The sequence below is a fragment of the Pongo abelii genome, chromosome 6 (assembly GCF_028885655.2).
Source record: "Pongo abelii isolate AG06213 chromosome 6, NHGRI_mPonAbe1-v2.0_pri, whole genome shotgun sequence".
NCBI lineage: Eukaryota > Metazoa > Chordata > Mammalia > Primates > Hominidae > Pongo > Pongo abelii.
In genome coordinates, this window is record NC_071991.2 from 54,291,738 (window position 1) to 54,304,997 (window position 13,260).

Below are 13,260 nucleotides of genomic sequence, written 5' to 3' on the forward strand. Positions count from 1 at the left end.
GGAAAAGAAAGAGAGATCAGACTGTTACTCTGTCTGTGAAGAAAGGGAAGACATAAGAGACTCTATTTTGACCTGTACCTTGAACAATTGCTTTGCCCTGAGATGCTACTAATCTGTAACTTCGCCCCAACCTCTTTGCCCCAACCCTGAGCTCACAAAAACATATGTTGCGTGGAATCAAGGTTTAAGGGATCTGCGGCTGTGCAGGATGTGACTTGTTAACAAAATGTTTACAAGCAGTATGCTTGGTAAAAGTCATCGCCATTCTCAAGTCTCGATAAATCAGTGGCACAATGCACTGCGGAAAGCCACAGGGACCTCTGCCCTGGAAAGCCGGGTATTGTCCAAGGTTTCTCCCCATGTGATAGTCTGAAATATGGCCTTGTGGGATGAGAAAGACCTGACCATCCCCCAGCCCGACACTCGTAAAGGGTCTGTGCTGAGGTGGATTAGTAAAAGAGGAAAGCCTCTTGCAGTTAAGATAGAGGAAGGCCATTGTCTCCTGCCTGCCCCTGGGAACTGAATGTCTTGGTATAAAACCCAATTATACATTTGTTCAATTCTGAGATAGGAGAAAAACCACCCTACAGATGGAGGCGAGACATGTTGGCAGCAATGCTGCTTTGTTATTCTTTACTCCACTGAGATGTTTGGGTGGAGAGAAACATAAATCTGGCCTACGTGCACATCCAGGCATAGTACCTCCCCTTGAACTTAATTATGACACAGATTCTTTTGCTCACATGTTTTCTTGCTGACCTTCTCCCTATTATCACCCTGCTTTCCTACTGCATTCCTCTTGCTGAGATAAGTGAAAATAATAATCAATAAAAACTGAGGGAACTCAGAGACCGGTGCTGGTGCAGGTCCTTGGTATGCTGAGTGCCGGTCTCCTGGGCCCACTGTTGTTTCTCTACACTTTGTCTCTGTGTCTTATTTCTTTTCTCAGTCTCTCATCCCACCTGACAAGATATACCCACAGGTGTGGAGGGGCAGGCCACCCCTTCATCTGCCGCCCAACATGGGTGCTTTTCTCTAGGGTGAAGGTACGCTAAGAACGTGAGCATTGAGGACAGCCGATGAGAGATTCCTGAGTACGTCTATGGTCAGCCTTGCGGTAAGCTTGTGTGCTCGGAGGTACCCAGGGTAACAATGGAGCAAACTGAAAGTAAATATGCCTCTTATCTCAGCTTCATTAAAATTCTCTTAGGAAGAGGGGGAGTTAAAACTTCTACAGAAATCTAATTACGCTATTTCATACAATAGAACAATTATGCCCATGGTTTCCAGAACAGGGAACTTTAGATCTAAAAGACTGGGAAAAAATTGGCAAAGAGGTTGGGGCAAAGTTACAGATTAACAGCATCTCAGGGCAAAGCAATTGTTCAGGGTACAGGTCAAAATGGAGTTTCTTATGTCTTCCCTTTCTTCATAGACACAGTAACAGTCTGATCTCTCTTTCTTTTCCCTACAGATGGATGAATAGATGGGCACTCATCTACAAGATTCTGATACAGTCATGGCATGTACCACATTGTCTCATCTTGGGACTAAACATCCCAGTATGACAGCTAGGAAGGATTTGATTAATCCCTATTCATTAATTCAAGGCAGCATAAGAGATGATCCAGGGTGTGGCTTCAGGAGTCAGGCTGCCTGAATTCAAATTCCTATTCCAAGATTTCCTAGCTGTTCTACCTTGGGAAAGTTGCTAAACCTCCCTGAGTCTCAATTTCTTCATTTGCAAAACAGAAATAATGAGAGTACCAACTCACAGCATGGTTGTGAGAATTAAATTAGATTATTTATATTAAGTGCTTAACACAGTGCTTGGTGGATAGAGAAAACTAAAAATAATATTAATTATTATTATAAATTACTATTAATTTCATGGTTGCTTACCGTGTCCTTTTCTTTATTATTAATAATAAGATAACAGAGATACTGCCCAGTAGCCCAATTTCCTTCAGTGTTAGAATCAATGGCCTTACAATGGCCCACAGGGCCCTGCATGACCTTGCCTCATGTCTTGTCTGGCCCAGCCTTCTATCTCCCTCCCTCTTTTCCTCTCTGCTCTTGCCACACTGTGCTTCAAACATGCCAGGCATGCTCCTGCTCAGGCTCTTGGCAGCTGCTCCCTACCAGGCTCGTCCTCCAGAGGGCCTCATGACCCACTCCCTCACCTCCTTCAAGTCTTTGTTCTGATATCCCCTTCTCAGTGAGGTCTTCCCCCGCCCCTTTTAAATTGCCCATTCTGCCCTATCCCTGGCACTCCAATCTCCCTTCCTGCCTTAACTTTACCCCCATGGCACCTACCAAGATGTGACTCACCATGCACTTAACTTAGTCATCTTGTTTATTGCCAACTTCCCATAGCAGAATCTCAGATCCATGAGGGCAGTGAGTTATATCTCTTCTGTTTCCCAGTGCTAGAGCAGTGCCTGCGCAGAGTAGGCATTCAATAAATAGCTGTTGAATGAATAAATGATATATTGTGAGGATATTCCAGGCCTTGCTGCCTATGTCCAAAATCCCTAATCAAAGTTGAAAGGAGGCAGACATCCAAATGGAAGTGGAAATAGTTCTCAGAAACCTAGAGAGGCATCATGAAGGAGGTGGCCTTTTCCTTGAGTCTTAGAGGGTGAGGAGGATGTCCTTAGGTAGAGCTGGGGGTGGGGGACATTCCAGGCTATGGCTGACATCAGCCAAGGCCCTGCAAAGAGGAAGGGCAGCACAGGGGTCCCTTAAAACAGACCAACCCTTGTTTCAGGGAGAAAGCTTAGAAAGTGATACAGGTGACTGTAGTGCCGTGAGCTAGGTTTTTGCACAGACTGTAGGGGAGAGTGCCAGGTCAGAGGCAGCCCTGGAGAGTCTCATCCCAGCCAGGCAGGCAGACCCAGAGAGGTGCAGCTAGCCTTTCCATCAGCGTGGCAGCAAGAAGGATGGCCTGCACTGAGCAGATGCAGAAGTGAGCTTTCCTGCCTGCCCCTTTCTGCACTGAGCCTCAGAACCTCCAGCCCACACTGGAGCTAGAGTGAAGGCACTCAGTTGGGGTGAGTGAAGCCCTTCCTCTAGAAGAGTTACACTTGAAATGGACCCACCTCTTCCGCATGACAGGATGCTGCCCCCTCCAAGCAGGGCACAAAGGAGGCTGCCAAGAAGGCAGAGGCCTGGCCTGACAGACCCAGCTCTGCTCAGCCCCCACAGACCTGAGCTTGACAAGGGCTGCAGGAAGAAGAAGGGCAGGGCCCTGTGAGTGCTCAGCCTGCATTGAGCCTTCACTCTGGGGTGAGATGGGGGACCCACATTCAGAACCTAGCTTTGCGCTTAGCTGTGCTGGGCAATACCTTCAAAGTCTCTCAGCCTCACCTTCCTCATCTAGAACAACTGGACCAGGCTGGGCCAATCTGGGATTTGGAAGTGGGATTCAGAAAAACTTTCAGAAAGTTGAAAACTGGGGGGCTCAGGGCGCTATTCTGGGGAAACCTATAGAGTCCATGAACATGGAAAAGCACAGAAAGCTGGTTCACAGGGAGAGGAGGAGGACAACTGAGGGAGACCAGGGTGCCCACAGGGAGGCGAGGGAGGTGCAGTCTGGGTTACTGATGGCTCTTCCCAATCCACGGCTGCATTTCCAGCCCGGAGTTATCTGAGACACCCCATGTCCTTATAATGCATTCTCCTTTTTTTCTCAATTTGCTTAGAAAAGATTTCAAGTGTGTTTCCATGTGGGGTAGGGCCCACATGCTCTTTTACAAAGGGCCCCTGCCACTCCTCTGCTAAAGAGGTGGAAACTATTTCCCCTCCACCCGTCTTGTTGCTGGTTTGCAATGAATGAAGCATCAATGACATTCTGGGCATTCCTGGTCCAGGTATCAAGAAGACCCGGCAGCTTCCACTTTTGCACTCTTGGGGGAGCCAGCTGCCATGTAAAAAGTGTCACTTCCCTGAAACCACTATGCTGTGAGGAAGCCTGAGCTAAACCACTTGGGGAGACCACATAGAGAGAGGTGGCCCTGGCTGGTCCAGCCATCCCAGCTCAGTTTCCAGAAAGTAAATGAAGAACCCTTCTTGAATGTTCCAACCCCAGCAGACAACTCATGAAACTGTCCATTTGAAAGTGGCCCAATTTTCCCATAGAACTGAAGCTTGAGAAACTTACATTTGTCTTATGAGTTCCTTTCTCAGGAAATGGACCATCAGGCCTCCCACATAGGATCAAGAAACTGATACGTTCCAGATCACCTGATCCAGACGAGAGGCCAGACCTCTCATCTGACCATCTGTTGCCTGTTCACTAGCTCCTCTTCCTTCCCTGCTCTACAAACTCCTAACTTTGGTCAGCGAGAAAGTCAGACTTGAGACTTGTCTCCCATCTTCTGGTGGATGTCACCCATAATAAAGCCTTTCTTTCCTGGCAATACTTGGTGTCTCAGTGATTGGCTTTCTGCGCAGCAAGCAACCTAGGCTGAACCCCTGACATTAGGTAATACATTGACAGCTGAGCTACCGCCATTGAGCCCTCCTCAAATTGCAGAAACATGAGCAAATAACTTATTTTTTTTTACCACTACATCTTGGGATAGTTTGTTATGCAGCAATAATAATTGAGGCAAGTTGTAGTCAAAAATGCTATAATCCTCACTATGCACATCTATTGGGCTCCTGAGTTCAGACAGTGACAGTTCTGATAGTGAGGGACATCCAGTTAGGAGGTGAGGTGAGGGCCCCAGCCTGGTCTCTGGCTGTGCCATTCTGTCATTCTATGTGTCAGAAATGTCTTCCTCACCTGCACCCCAGCCTGGTCCCATGAACATCCCTCCTGGACTAGGTCAGTGATCTGGAACCTCACAGACAACCTGCCCAGAGCCACACCACTCTTCTCCTCCCTTACCAGTGTCTTTACTAAGCACCTAATTTATTCCACGAGCAGTTCCTCTACCAATGGCCAATATGAAAATATGCTCTACCTCAGGAGTAAGCAGAGACATGCCAATTAAAGCAAGAATGAGATTCACCTTCCTGCTTATCAGATTGGCAAAATGAAGATTGAGGGTTGTTATAGACTGGGGTGGGACATATTGGGGGCCTCAGGTGCTGGGAGGCAAGCAATTTGAAGGGTAGTTTAGCAGCATTATGGAAATACAAAGTGTGCATAGCCTCCAATTCAGCAATTCCACTTCTGAGTTTACAACTTGGAGAAGTATTTACATATGTTACACAAGGGGGCACATGAAAAATGTTCTCTGCAGCAGAGTTCATCACTGTGAAACTGAAAATGTACCACACCTCCACTAATAAGGGCATGTATCCTTGCTCTGGTACAAAAGGCAGCCATTAACATAAATGGTATTTCATGCCATATTTATGCCATAACATAGGTAACATATAGATGACACACATGTGATATATAGCACAAAACTACTGGCTTGGAAAAGTCTCTAAGACACATTGCGGAGTGAAAAGAGCATCCATACAGTATACTATTTGTGTAAACACCCTCACAAAAAATGGAAATACAAAAATTCAAACATAAATGCAAAATTTTAAGTGTGGAAAGAAACTCAGGAAACTGATAAGAAGTCTTCTCAGGGGAGGCAGATGGTATTCGGAGGGCCAAGGGGGACATTTGTCTTACTTCTATTTTTTAATAATGATAATGTATTTATGTATTTCTTATATTATTAAAAATAATTCTTGAAGTAAGTATTTATGAATGTACATGGAGCTTTCAAGATAGTGGGGGCAGCTGAGAAGAGTCCAGGCTAGGGAGAGAGCAAGGGCTGGAGAGCAAGACTTCGGGAGCTATCAGAGCACAGGGCTGGGAGATTACTGAGGGCTGGCACAGTTAGGGAAGGCAGCCTGGAGAACCATCCCCCCAACAAAATGCTGGTGAGACCTGAGTAGCTGATGAGGAGGACCTGTACAAGCCTAAGCAGGGTGCTCTGCTGCTGGGGAGCTGCATAGGGAGCCTCTGGCTCAGACAGGAAATGGGACTGGGCAACCTTGGAGAGTTTGCCCTGCCCCTAGCTGCCCCCATGCTCTGATTGCTTGGGTTGCCGGGATGTCCTACTTGCTCTGCCTGTGAAGCTAGGCAGCCAGGACCCAGGACAGCAGGGATGCAGGACTTGATGGGTCACCATTGCTCACGGCTCAGGAGCACATACACACACGACTTATTCTGCTCCCAGAAATACTTTATGCTTGTCCTCATAACATCCAACCATTTTGGCACCTGTCCGTCCATTGACTCCTCCAATGATGATTGAGAACTTGCTATGTGCCTACTTGCTATGGGCCTAGTGCTGTGCCTCAGCCACTAGCCCTCCTTTGGAAGCCCAGGTCACTACAGATGGAAGGACCCTAAGGGTTCATCTAGTCCAAACTTCACCCATTTTATAGATAAGAACAGGGCCGTGACTTACTGATAGGAAGCAGGGCCAGAACCAGGACTAGTCAGATGCCAAGCAAATCCCCTTACTCCTTGCACCTATCCTTTCTACCTACATCTTTCCTTCAACTCTGTATCCCAGACCCACATCACACCTGCATGCAGAGAGAACTCAAAAATCTTTGGTTCAACAAATGATTCAGTAAATGAATGAGTGAGTTATGAATAAGTAAAAAGTAGGTAATGCTGGATTTCTCGTCAGAGAGAAGAAAGAAGAAAGAGATCTTCTTCAGGGATATAAAGAGATTTCCGCCCTGCTCTTCATGCTGAATCTTGGGTGGTACACTTGTATATGGAGGAGAAAGGTTCTGGGAGGCTGGAGGGCATGTTTGTGCTTCAGTTCCAGATGTTCACTGGATCAGTATGTACACATCTCCGCCTGTCAGGCCAGACCCACAGCAATGCTGGGAGACAGGAACTTAGTCCAGGGCAATAGTTCTCAAATGCCAGCTTGCATTAGAATAAACTTGAGGACTTTTAAAACAGATTGCTGCTCCCCCACCCCCAGAACTTCTGATTCAGTGACTCTGAGGTGGGCCCTAGAGTTTGCATTTCTAGCATGTTCCCGGGTGATGCCGCTGCTGCTGATCTGGGATAGCAGAGTTTCTCAATCCTGGCTGCACAGTGGAATCACCTGGATAGCCCTGACCCCAGCAGGTGCTCAGCCTGCATCCTTGACCAACTGCCTCAGAATCTCTGGAGAAGAGACCTAGACAGCAGAGCTTCTCAAACCTCACCTAAGGTGAGGGCCAGAATTTTCTTTCATTATTGTCAATCAATGGTGGATGAATATTTCTGAAAAATACAACAAAAACAGATCTTCAGAAAAAAATGAAACAAACCATAAAGATCTACAAAATGTATGTTCACTTTGTACTTATTAGATTCAGCAAGGACAAAACTACTCTATCACTTGCCATAAAAGTTTCTAAACACTTACTCTCAATTTCTGTACTTCTTGAAGTCTAGTGGCCAAAATTTCACAAGTTGGCAGCATCTAGGAGCACCCTCTTTTGAGTAGTCCTAGGTTAGACCTTCTGTAATCTCAGAACCAGTCACAAGTCAAAGATGACCAACAGCTTAACCTAGCTTTCTCCAGGGGAGTAATCTCTTGCCTCTCTATATATATCTACAGCCTCAAATCTAGATGGGCATCAAATCCTCTTCCCTGTGTCTATGGGGTTTGTCTTTATAAGGGCCAGAGTTGGGGGATTTTCTGAAATATTTTAAAAAACACTGGCCAGGCACAGTAGCTCACGCCTGTAATCCCAGCATTTTGGAAGGCTGAGGTAGGTGGATCACTTGAGGCCAGGAGTTCAAGACGAGCCTGGCCAACATGGTAAAACCCCGTCTCCACTAAAAATATAAAAATTAGTCAGGCATGGTGGTTCATGCCTCTAGTCCCAGCTATTTGGGTGCCTGAAGCATGAGAATCGCCTGAACCTGTGAGGCGGAGGTTGCAGTGAGCCAAGATCGCATCACTGCACTCCAACCTGAGTGACAAGCAAGATTCTATCTCAAAAAATAAAAAATAAAAACACTGCAATGCAGAAAATCACTGGCAGAGGGCTTGCTTAGAGAGGTACTCTTTTGTTGTAGTTAGATTCCTAGTTGGGAAGTTAGCAGTTCTGGGTTCTGGTTTTAAATCTACCACTAACTAGCTAAGACACAAATAATATTTCTCAGGGTGTCACACATCCTCCCTGAGAACTGGGTAGAAAAGCATCTCTGGTTCCTGCAATGTCATCACCATGGTTCTAATGATTAGAAACACATGTTATCCATGGGATCAGTCATCAATGACCAGGATGAAAATCATGGTGAGAACTTCTCAGAAAGAATCCCCTGGTTGGCTGGGTGTGGTGGCTCATGCCTGTAATCCCAGCACTTTGGGAGGCTGAGGCAGGCGGATCACGAACTCAGGAGATTAAGACCATCCTGACTAACATGGAGAAACCCCATCTCTACTAAAAATACAAAATCAGCCAGGCGTGGTGGCGCATGCCTGTAGGCCCACTCAGGAGGCTGAGGCAGGAAAATCACTTGAACCCGGGAGGCAGAGGTTGCGGTGAGCCGAGATTGTGCCATTGCACTCTAGCCTGGGCAATGAGAGTGAAATTCCATCTCAAAAAATAATAATTTAAAAAAAAAAAAGAATTCCCTGGTTAACTAGTCACATGGCTTAGAGGTCCGGTTATTAAACTGATGGCTGCTGTCCTTCCCTAGCAGTGTATGCTGGTACCTCAGCGCCAAACGTGCCAACTTGAGCTGTGATTTCTTTTCCCAAAGGCAGTATGTTGATTCTCTGACCTTTGAACCTTTTATTTGGTCACAGCCATGGATAAAGAAATGAACCTGGAGAAGCAGCGTAGCCTCTTCCCTAGAGGGACTTAAGTCCCAGCTCTGACAGGGACCAACTGTAGAAGCCTGAGCAAGCCCTTCCCCTCTCTGGGCCTCACTTTGCACATCTAAAATGAGGGGAATTAAGCTAGACGTTCTCTAAAGTTACTGCAAAATTCTCTATTTTTGTATACAGTATTAATTTGCCAACTCTTGCTAGATTTTCATCAACAGTGCAAATATCTGTAAAAGATCAAAGTCCATTCTGGTGCCAATCATCAGGAGCAGGGTGGCCAGGGTGACCTCTTCCGTCCAAGCCATATTTTGCACTCAGTTTTCCATTGAAGCCTGTCACAGTAGCAGCTAGTCTTTGACTGAGGGTGTACGATGGGCCAGGCGCTGATTTAACCACTGGGCCTAGATTCATACATGTAGTTCCCCATGATCCAAAGAGGTAGGTACCATGAAAGGTACTATTGTCAGCTCCACTTTACAAAGGGAATTGTGACCCAGAGAACGGAAGTCACTCGCCCAAGGTCACACAGCTAGAGCACAGCAGACAGAATTCTCACCAGGCAATCTGGCTTTAGTCAATTCCTATTGAGCTCCTACTATGTGCATATAATAAAAGACACTGCAAAGAATCAATATTTGGGGACACCTGTGATGGTATTTATGCCATGTTCAAAACTAATTTCCCCTTCTTCCTGAGAAGCTGGGGGAAATTCAGGATAACTTGAATTTCCTTTGTCACTATTCTATATACCTGCCAACGAGAACATTAGCAAATTGTGCAAGGAGGCATGGTTCTCCGCACAAATACTTTCTATTATTGCTGAATCAATAGCTCTGGTGCTCAGTTTGAGAGAACTATGTTTCTTAAAGAAAGAGAAAGAAAATTTTACTCAAAAATTCCAATTCTGCCTTCACAAACAGCCTCCCGGTAAGAGCAGCGGAGGGGCGGGTGGTTGATGGCTAAATGGGTTCTGAAATTCGGCAGGAGGACTAGGGGCGGGGGATGGGAGAGTGATACTCTCATTTCATAGCAAGCCCTGGGAAAACAAGAGAGGTATTTCTAAGGACCTGCAGGCACCGCGTGGCCCTTCCCACAGAAGGGCACCATAGCACGATAGTTAAGAGCATGGACTCCTGACCCAGACTGCTGGGTCAACTCCTAGATCCACTGCTTATTATTAGCGCTGTGACCTTGGGCCCATGACCTCAGCTCTCTGTGCTTCAGTTTCTTCATCATTAAAACACAGATAACAATATGGTTTTATATAGGGATTATATACATTTATAGGGTATATCTGAAAGGATTAGAATCATGCCTACCGGGGACCAAGGCTATGTATGCATTAGCTGTTATTAATACAGTTTCAGGTAACTCACCAAGCCCTGTATTTGGAAATGCAGAAGTCAAAAGTTTAGATGGATGTGGGATTTAACTTTCCCATTAAATATGCTTCCTTCTAAGAATAGCATTGTGATGGCCTTCCCAGAGCGTAAAGCAATGGGAATGAGTTTCTTTCCCTTTTCTCCACCACCCAATCGTTTCCATCCTTTGATTCCCCTGGGATCCTTTGCCTCGGGTTCCAGCCCCTGTGACCTCCCATCCCTCCTGCACAATCTCACAGCCTCCAGCTCACACCCAGCCTAGGCTCTTCCCTGACTGTGGGTAAGTCAGCCTCCCAAGAATGAGGCTGGATTTTTCCTCTGCTTCTCTTCCTCCCCCCATCTCATCTTCATGGATGGGCCTGGGTCTCCTCTTCCCATATTTCCTGATCAGAGCTGGCACAGAGCTGGGCCCACAGAAGAAATCAGAGTCCAGGAGTTCGAGAACAGCCTGGGCAACATAGTGACACCCCTTGTCTACAAAAAAAAAAAAAAAACCTGGGCATGGTTGGTCCCAGCTACTTGGGAGGCTGAGGTGGGAGAATTGCTTGATCCTGGAAAGTGGAGGCTGCAGTGATCTATGATTGTGCCATGGCACTTCAGCCTGGGCACAAGAGCAAGACCCTGTCTCAAAAAAAAAAAAAAAAAAAAAAAAAAAAGGAGAAGAAGCTGGGACTCTGACTGGAGGGGGCCATGAGAACATGAGCTCCCTGGAACACATACATGCCCATGGAGGTCACTGAACCCCCTCAGGGAGGCAGGATAGCGTGCTCACAGCAACTTGAGTTGAATCTCAGAGGACAGCTGTCACCACATGGTAAGAGATATGGATGAAGGAGGCCAAGGAGAATGCAGCCCTCACACAGTAGGAACACGGCTTTCCTCCTTTCCCCAGACGGAAGGCAGGGCAAACAGTGGCTTTGGTGTTGTTCTGTTTCACTTGTTTCTTTGGGCTTCAATTAGTTAAACATCTCCCCTTGCTTCTGGCTTATTTCTAGCCTTCAGCATTATTGATAACTTCGGTGTATCTCGGGAAGGTGGAGGGATGAGCCAGGAGGTGCTAGTTGCAGCTATCATACTTACACGTTCCCTACTTCGCATTTTTTCAGGGCTTTGTCTAATTCCAGGAATAACTGGGGGCTGTGGAGAAGAGATCAGAGTGGAAGGAAGTGGATCCCACCCTTCTCTACTGACAGGCTAGCTCAGGCCACTCACCGGCAGGTTATGATTATGATCAGGGTGTCTGCCTGAGAGGCCATCAGCCCCAGCCCAGGGAGTAGCCAGGCAGAGACCAGGGAACCCCAGGCAGGGAGGCTGGACCCCTAAGAACATAAACATGACCCAGGGGCAATGTAAGGCAGCTCAGCCATGGAGACAATTCCATTTCACAGATGAGAAACTTGAGGTCCAGACGATGAATCCCTTTTCTCCAAGGGCTCACAGCGAGTAAGTCATACAGCCGGACTGGAATCCTCCCTCCCAGTTCAGGCTCCAGGCCAAGTGAACTAGGCAGAGGACAAACCTTGCAGGCCGCTGGCTTCACTCTCACACTACCCCACCCCGCCCCGCCAGCCACCAGGAGAGCACTCTGAAGTCAATGTGGCATTCGACTCTGGTTCCCTCTGGCTCACTCCTTTGTCCTCCCATGGCCCAAGGGGAGGGCAGCTGTCTGTACACAGGTGACTCCATTACAAAAGGCCACCTCCTCGCCTTGCCAGTCTGATGCCACTGGCCGGTGGCCTTGTCCCCGCATTCAGGTGGAAATGCCCCCAAGCTGCCCAGCCACTGGGCCTGACATTTGCCCAGTGAAGGGCTGAGTCCAGGATCTGCCAATCCTGTCAACCACTCACCCTTTATTGACCGGCTGTCTCAGGCTCTTGCCCTCTGGGGAGCCCCAAGCTCAAGGCCCCACAACATCACCCTGCAGTAGAGGCAGCGTGGCCCAGAACAAGAGGAAGAGACATGTGTCATTGATTTCTCTCACTGAGCAGGCAGAAAGAGGTTGGGGAGAGGGCCAGCTAAGTGGCTGGGGAAGAAGCCTTCCCAGGGGTGGCCTTCGTGAAAATGCCAGGTCCCAGGCCTCATGGGGCCTTGATTCCTCCACCTGTGAGATGGAAGCATGAATTGAATGACTGTCAAGGTCCCTTCTGGCTCCAGTGTTCTCTGGATAGCAGCATCTGGACCAGGACTCAGGCCACCACCACGTCCCTGCAGAGTCCCCTGCCTGATCTCCCCGCCTCTGGGCGTGTCCCAGCCAAGCCATCCTCCACCCTATTCTTCCCACGTTCCAGCCCTTCTCACTCCCATAGTGGAAACCTCCAAAGGCTGCCTTACCCAGCCCACATGCCCCAGGCCTGCGCTCTGCCCACGGCCCTGCCTCACCCTAGTAGTCCCCCTGTTATGGACTGAATGTTTGTGTACCACTCCCCCACCCCAAAGCCAAATGCTGAAATCCTAACCCCCATTGTGACGGTCTTAGGAAATGTGGCCTCTGAGAGGTGACTAGTCAGGAGGGCAGACCCTTCATGATGGGATTCTTGTCCTTATATAAAGGGACGGGAGAGCTTGCTCTGTCTCTGCCCTGTGAGGCTATGAGGACAAGATGGCCATCTGGAGGCCAAGAAATAGTGCCACACCAGACACCACCTGCCAGCACCTTGATCTTGCACTTCCCAGCCTCCAGAACTGTGAGAAATAAAGTCCTATTGTTTATAAGCCACCGAGTCTATGATATTGTTCTGCAGCCCAAACTGGCTAAAACATCCCCTCAGGCACCCATCTATGACAGATGCCGCCCATACAGACCACCTGCTGGTCCGTGGGCCTGCCTTGTTCTCGTTCATTTGCTGTCGACACCTCCAGCCTCACCCAGCTGAGCTCCCCTCATTCCTTAAGCCACCTTCCCTGGCCCCACTGGCGGGGTGCATGGGTTGGTGATGCTTACTCCTCGCCGCATAGGCCTTGCCTGTTTACTTATTGTCTCCCCCACCAAGCTGGGGCAACCACTGTGTCTTCTCTCCCTGTCTCCTGCACTTAATAGTTGCTCAATAAATAAAATTGTGTTAAGTTCAAAC